The sequence below is a fragment of the Apium graveolens genome, chromosome 2 (assembly GCF_009905375.1).
Source record: "Apium graveolens cultivar Ventura chromosome 2, ASM990537v1, whole genome shotgun sequence".
NCBI lineage: Eukaryota > Viridiplantae > Streptophyta > Magnoliopsida > Apiales > Apiaceae > Apium > Apium graveolens.
In genome coordinates this window covers 120107671-120115212 of record NC_133648.1, presented here as the reverse complement: position 1 = coordinate 120115212, position 7542 = coordinate 120107671, and the positions used below count along the sequence as shown (strand labels likewise).

The window sequence follows — 7542 nt, the reverse complement described above, 5'->3', positions numbered from 1 at the left end:
AGCTATAAAATCATAGTTCGGGGCTTATAACTTTTGATACGAAAGCTGTAAATGCAAAATAAAATATCTGAAAAATACCCAGACAATATTGAATACACATAGCATGTAACAATTAGGGTTTATAGCTAATTACACATAAATGACTGATTAAAACACGTAATTTATTATAAATATGATATAATACAAGCGTAATTTCCCAGGCGTTACACTAGGTCGGGGAAATAAAATCATGTTTCTTCTGGAATTTTGATCCGTTGGACTTCTACTCTGTATGGGCTGCTATATATACATAACTTATGTTCGTTTTTAATAACAAGACATACCAGAGCTTAAGGAAAAGGCGTAAGAAGACCGTAGAGCACAATTCAACCAAGGTGAAGAAGATCTAGTTTATTCTTGTGATTATTTATTTTAAGTTGTAACTTTGGATGCTAGTTTTCTTATTCGTGAACCTTTACTCTTGTTCGTACTTGGTTTTATTTAAGTATAAAAACTACATTTATTATACCATGCTTTCATCGGAACCCACATTGATGATGAGTCCGATTATGGGCTAATCATTATCGTGGGGTTCTAACGGATTTATTTATGGATTTTTTTAGTTAATTTGTCTCGATGCCTTAGTGTGTGGTGATTGTATGATAACCTAGTATTGGTTGTGCTTATTCATCTTATGAGCATCGCAAACTTATAAGATAGTGTGTTAATCTTAAATGAAGCGAAAGTGAATTTAAGGATTTAGAACTTGCCATGCTAGCATAGGTTTATGTATTTGTTATGCATGATTTGTAGGTAATTTTAACCATCTTACTTGCCCTATGTAATCATGATAGATAACTTGTGCATTAAACCGTTATATTGTCAAATTCTATAGACATATAGGGTCTCAACATAATTGGTGTCTATTCAGCTTTTATCTCTTTTATGGATGTCTGATAGTATGGTATTCGTACAACAAAAGTTGGCGTTTATCAGTTTCGTGTTATCTGATTAGTGTCATCGCCATTACATGTTAAGGTTAAGAACGAAAAGGCTATTGAATGAAGTATTTAATAAATTTATAATTCCATGTTTGTGTCATATAGTATTTCACTTTCTTTACTCTCTTAATTAATGTTCTTTAGTATAATTCTTAGTTAATTGTAGTTATAAACAACCTCAAATTGTTATTCATCTTAGCATTGGATAATAGCCATACCGGTGTAGCATAGATACATTGATTAAAATTAACCTAAACCTATCCCTGTGGGAACGAACTAGAATTTATTCTATATTACTTGCGAACGCGTATACTTGCGTGTAATTTAACGTGTGTTCTATATCTAAAGGCTTTGATGGACTACTCTCAACTGAATATCAATGATATTCAGTCTAGCATTGTTCGACCAGCCATCTCGGCTAATACCTTTGAGATCAAGTCGAGCACGATTCAGATGATACAGAAGTCAGTTCATTTTGGGGGTTCTCCGACAAAAGACCCCAACATGCACATTAGAGATTTCATCGAGATCTGCGACACTTTCAAGTTCAATGGAGTTTCTGAAGATGCTATTAAGTTAAGGCTTTCTCTCTGCAGGAGAAAGCTAAGTGCTGGTTACATTCTCTACCACCTGGTTCTATCACCAAATGGGAGGATCTTGCTCAGAAGTTCTTAACCAAATTCTTTCCTATAACAAAGACTGCTGCAATCAGAAACGCACTTACTCAATTTACTCATCAATATGGAGAATCTCTATGTGAGGCTTGGGATCGATATAAGGAGATGTTAAGGAAGTGCCCTCATCATGGGATGCGTGACTGGATGATCATTAACTGTTTCTATAATGGTTTGGGTGCTACTTCTAGAACCATACTTGATGCAGCATCAGGAGGAGCCTTATGGGCTAAAAGCTACGATGAAGCTTATGAATTGATTGAACTGATGGCTTCCAATGAATACCAGAATCATACTCAGAGACTATCTCAGGGCAAGGTGGCAGGAATTTTGGAGTTAGATGCAGCTACTGCGATAGCTGCTCAGTTTAAGGCTTGGACGATGAAGGTGGATTTCCTATCTAATTATGGAATTAATCAGATCACTAGTGTCTGTGAACTTTGTGTTGGTGCCCATGAGACTGATCAATGTGCCATTTCTAGTGAATCAGCTCAGTTCGTGAGCAACTTTCAGAGGTCGCAGCAACCTGTAGTAGCCACCTATCATCCTAACAAACACAATCATCCTAAACTTAGCTGGAGCAACACTCAGAATGCGGTTCGGCAGCCTTATCAGCAGTATCCAGCAAAGCAGTATAAGCCCCCTGGTTTTCAACAACCGCAATATGCACCAAGGAAACAACTCCAGCTGCAACAGTCTAATGAAAAATCTGAATTGGAGGAGTTGAGGCTCATGTGTAAGAGCCAAGCGGTTTCTATTAAGACCTTGAAAATCAAATTGGGCAAATTACTAATGCCTTGCTTGTTATTCCTAATGAACTAACAATGAGATTTACAGAAGGGAGGTTGAATGTAAATCTCAAAACTTTTTAAAGTTTTGAGCAGTTTCAAAGGCTATGTGTTTAAGATAAACAAGTGTATAAATTGCTTTCAGCTAATACTGACAGATATATATTCAAACACTAATGTAAAGAACACAACAGACCTTAAAAACTTTTCTGGTGGATTGTTGTTCCACCAGAGATGGTATTTCAGAAAATCTGTGATTCAAGAAGTTGATCACAGCTGCGTCCTAGTACAAACTAGATAATTTTTCTCTCAAGATTTTTCTAAACAGCTCTGGAAAAATTCTCTACTAATTACTAGCTGCAACTTGGTTTATATATCACCAAGTTTACAAGTGAAGACAAAGATAAAAAGTACAATAATAAAATAAGTTCTCCACTTGTTTCTTCTCCATTTTACTCCAGTGCATTGTTGACTATTGCCTCTTTATACTAGAGTAGAACGGCTGCTTTTTCTGATATTCCTGAAATAGGCTACCACATCTCAGTTGTCTCTGTCAACCCATGTGCCTCTGTTTGTAGGTACAACTACCACTTGTCAACTGCTATTTAACAGAACATCCGTTGAAGCCTTCATCCGTTGATGGCTTTATCCGTTGATGTGTTAGCAGTTGAAGCTCTATCCGTTGATGCACTCATCCGTTGAAGGATGTTATCCGTTGAAGCTTTAGAGACATCCGTTGAAGCTTTGTTTCTCATCCGTTGAAGGTCTTTAAGTTATCCGTTGACACCATTTCATTTATACAAAATTACAAGGCATGAAATACTTACAATTGGCCTTCCTATCTGCATATCCTCTAGTAGTCAACATGACTTATAATTTCCCTCAATATTTAAGAATTTATATCTCAAATTCAGAGACTGAAATGTGCTACAACACTAGACTTATTTCTAAGTAAAGCTACACCATCAACGGATAGCCAAAATGGTCTTATCCGTTGAGGCTACAAACACTAGATTTCTACTTAAGTGTTTTGTTAAACATATCATCAAACTAATGCACATATATTCCTAACAATCTCCCCCTATTTATGTCTATAAGAATTGTAGACATAAATTCAAGGTTAACTTGATGATAACAAAACACTTAACAATTATATGAACTGAAACTAAGTAGAAATTCAAAAGTGCTGCAAAAGTGTATGTACTAGAAGGTAATTGAAGATTTACAGTATTTCCAAGGATGCTCCTCTAGCCTGAGCAAATCATCTTTTTCTTCTTTGATCCCTGGTTTTCTTTCCTAGCCCTTTGTCATTTTCCTCAATTTGGAGTTGGAGTTGTCTGAAGAATTCAGCTTCATCTTCATCACTGATATCCAACTTAGATTGCATTTCTTTGAGAGTTTCATTGCTGGCAATCTTGAGTTGGTCTTCAAGTCTAAAAAATCTTCTGACTCCTTTATCATCTCTGAATTCCATCAACCAATGAGGTGATTTGTGAATTGTAGTTCCCCTTTCTTGAATGAGTAAGGTTCTGGGCAAGGCATTGGGCTCCCTCCAAGTTTTCCTTATGTTGGCAATCTTGTTGAGAATTTCAGTCTTGGCAGTCCTGGTAAAGCCAGAATCCTTTTGTATGGCTGAAAAGACTCTGATCAAGGTAGAGTAGCCTTCATTCAGAATCCTGTAGAGAGGCCATGTTCTTTCCCCAGCTCCTTTGTATCTGAACACCAATCTCTCTGGTAGCTGTCTGTAAGCAGCAATTCCCCTTACATCCTCCAGCTCATCCAGATAGAGTTCAATGTCTGAAATTTCTTTTATGTCATAGATGTGAACATAATCATCTTTAGAAATGGGTGGCTTAGGGTTAGGTTTATGTTTTTGAGTGAATTTCTTAGAGTTTAGGGGAGGTGTAGATTTGGATTTTCTTTTCTGTTTCTTTGGTAGTGGAAGAGTGGTTAAAAAGGTAGGCAAATTGATGGTGTCCCAATCAATAGGTTCCTCTTTTGGGATGATTGGTTCACCATGGATGTTTATAGTGGGATCAGCAACAAAGGGTTCAGGTATGGAAGGTAGAGATTTAGTTTCTTCAGTGTTGCCTTCACTCCTTCTATGTGCCTTGGCCTTTCTTCTGTTTCCCTTCTGCCATTCCTCTTTTTCCTCCATACTTTCACCAAATATACTCCCAAAAACCTCATCTAAGTTTGCAATCTTGTCTTCACCCCTGACTTCAATTCCTTTCTCATTTTCAACTAGACTTGACTTTAGCTTTTGTTCAAGCTTTGCTTGTGCTCTTTTGTCAGCCTTGAGTTTTTCAGCTTCTTTCTTTAACCTTTTGGTTTCTTCCCTCTTGGCTATTGAGAATTTGGGATGTCCTTGCATCACACATATGCTCTTTCCCTCTCTAAAGATAATAGCCATGTTTCTCCTTACTGCCTCATCCATGGTCTCCTTGTGTTTTATGATGCTAGTACCCAAAACTTTGTCTTCATCAGGCTTTGGAAGAGGAAGTCCACTTCTTTCATCTGAGCAAAGTCTAGAGGGTTCTCTGTGGAGTCCTTGCTGGATCTAGTGTTGGGATTGAGAACCATAGGTTTTAGATTCTTGAAAGAAGTCTCTCCAACCTTATTTCTCCTTTCTGGCTTGTGCTCCATATTGATTGGTTCAACCTTTGTGCTATATTTCACAGATATTGATTTATCTTGTGTAGAGCCAAACAGTTGTTGCATCCTTTCATCAATTCTCCTCCTTTGCTCTTTCACTTGAATTTCAGCTGCTGCTAGCTGGATTAAATCAATTCCATCAGGCTTTCCTTTGATTTGAATGATTGGAGAAGTAGTGATGGCAGGAACTAGCACTTTAGATATTTGGATTTTTGTAGATGGCTATCCTTCCCCTTCCCTTTTACTATCCCCCTTTTTGTTATCATCAAGGAGAGGGGTCAAGCCCTGTGCTTTTGCCAGCTGCATAAGTAGATTTGTTTGAGATTGTTGGTTGTGAAGAATGGTGGCCACAGAATCTTCAATAACTTGAACTCTGTCTTCCAATTTGGCCAGCCTCTTTTCAGTATGTGATTCCTTTTTCAATCTCAACAAAATGTCCTGCATTGTACCATAGGGCATGACTGAATCCAATTTTTCAGAATTATAGGATTTCAAGTCAGCAATATCCTTTCTGAGTTCATCCATACTCAGATTCTGTCTTACTTGCTGCAACTTCATGAGATGCAGTGAGTCCAAGTGAGCTGTAAGGATAGCCTTTGTACCAGCATGAGAAGTTTTCTGAATGGCCTGTTTGATAGTACTGATTTGTTTGACTAAGGAGACATTGAATTGCCCTGTTGTAGACTCCTTTGTGAAGGCCCATTCAGGTAGATTTGGAATAGAACTAGGGCCTTCATCTCCCCCTAAGTTCATGATTCCATCAGAAGAAACAAAGTCATCATCATCAGAATTTACTCCAAATTCTTCAAATGACTCACCAGCTGTTGAAGGCATCTTGTTAATAGCAGCTTTGTCCCTTTGAAGAGATGCTGTTGTATGTACTAGATGTAGTGTCTTTTCTGCCTCCACATTGCCCTGTGCAGCCAATAATTGATAGGCTGAAACAGGATGAGTAAAAGTGTCAGCATCCAAGGAAATGTTATCAATAACAGCTTTGTAATGTTGCTGAAATTGTCTTTCCTTTTCAGCATCATTCACAATCATTGACTCACTAGCAATGGCTGGATCCATCCTTATTTCTGTTGTACCTGCCTTTCTCTCATTTTCTCTATGTTCTTGCATCAGGGGCTCCCCCTGGCTCACACAACTCACTCCCTCACCTTCACCTACTAAGGTGGTACTCCTCTCACTTACTTTTGCCATGCTGGAAAAAATAGCATGCATGTTTGAGCTCTCAATCTCTCCTTTTGCCTGGGAGCAACCCAGCCTCTCACTCAAATTGTCACTCCCTTCCCCCAGTCCTAGAAGTGATTATACAGTAATCAAGTCTTCTACACTTGGAATTGTTTCAGTTGTGTGTGTGGAGACTATCAACGGATGAGGAATAGCCGTTGAAGGTGAAACTGATGGTATCAACGGATAACTGCTGTTAAGCTTATCCGTTGAAGAACAACCACTTGTCAACGGATGAGTGATATCCGTTGAAGAAGGAAAAGAAGTAGAAATTGAAAGTGATATAATTGTTGAATCTGTGTAGATTGATATGAGTTTTGGTGACACAGATCCTTCAATTACATCTGAAAGAATTTGCGGGTGATCCAACAAATCATCTAAAAGATGATGATCACTTGTATTTGAGTGGGGCTCCTCCCTGAGTTGTAAAGAGGGAGAATCAGGAATTGATGGGAATAACATATCCACATCTAGAGATGGTGAAGAAGTGTGTGGTGATTGATGTGTGTTAATTGTGAGAGAATGGGGCTGTGACTCCACATTTGTTGGAGCCACATCAAACTGAGTTTGAGAAGGCATAGATACAGATGGATGTATCTGTGCAGTGTGTGCACCCTGTGTAGAAGATTGGGTTCTTGCTCTCTTTCTTCTAATAAAGGCTTTTGTTGGTGAGTGTTTGGCTTTAGTGTCCCTCCCTCGTTTGTTCTGTGTTCCTGGTTGGGAACTATTTTCAATAGTTACATCATTTTGGGAGAATGCAGCTAGGGATATGCTAGTAACCCTTTCAACCACCACAGCTTTTTGAGAAACTGTGGCTTGGCTAGCTTGGGAAGCACTTATCTCTCCTTCCTTATCCTGGGGGTTTCTTTGATGTTCACCCCTCCCCTCACCACTCACACCCTGTTCACTCCCTTCAAGGTTAATGGTAGATGTTACAATTGTTGTCTTTTGAGAAACAACAGAGGTAGTTTTCTTTGTCTTTGATTTTGAAAGTTTAGTTTTGGTGACCTTGGTAGGAATCTGTTGGGGCATTGTCACAGATTCCATGGCCACACTAGAAGATAAAGAAATAGAGGGGTTGGAAGAAGTAGGAGTTGTAGAAGCAATTACCTCACTTACCTGAGGTGCATTCATGATTGGTAAATATACCAATGGCACACTGCTGTTGAGATCCATTCTCAATAAATCTGCAAGAACTCTTTTCTCTTGTGC

At 38.5% G+C, this 7542-nt stretch overlaps 1 non-coding gene across 1 annotated transcript; it reads right to left on the bottom strand.

The window, feature by feature from the left end:
* Window positions 1-1684: 1684 nt before the first annotated feature.
* Window positions 1685-1791, bottom strand: LOC141710268 (small nucleolar RNA R71). The gene has a single exon (XR_012570797.1). It is a non-coding gene; the product is annotated as a small nucleolar RNA R71 (small nucleolar RNA).
* Between the last annotated feature and the right edge of the window lie 5751 nt (window positions 1792-7542).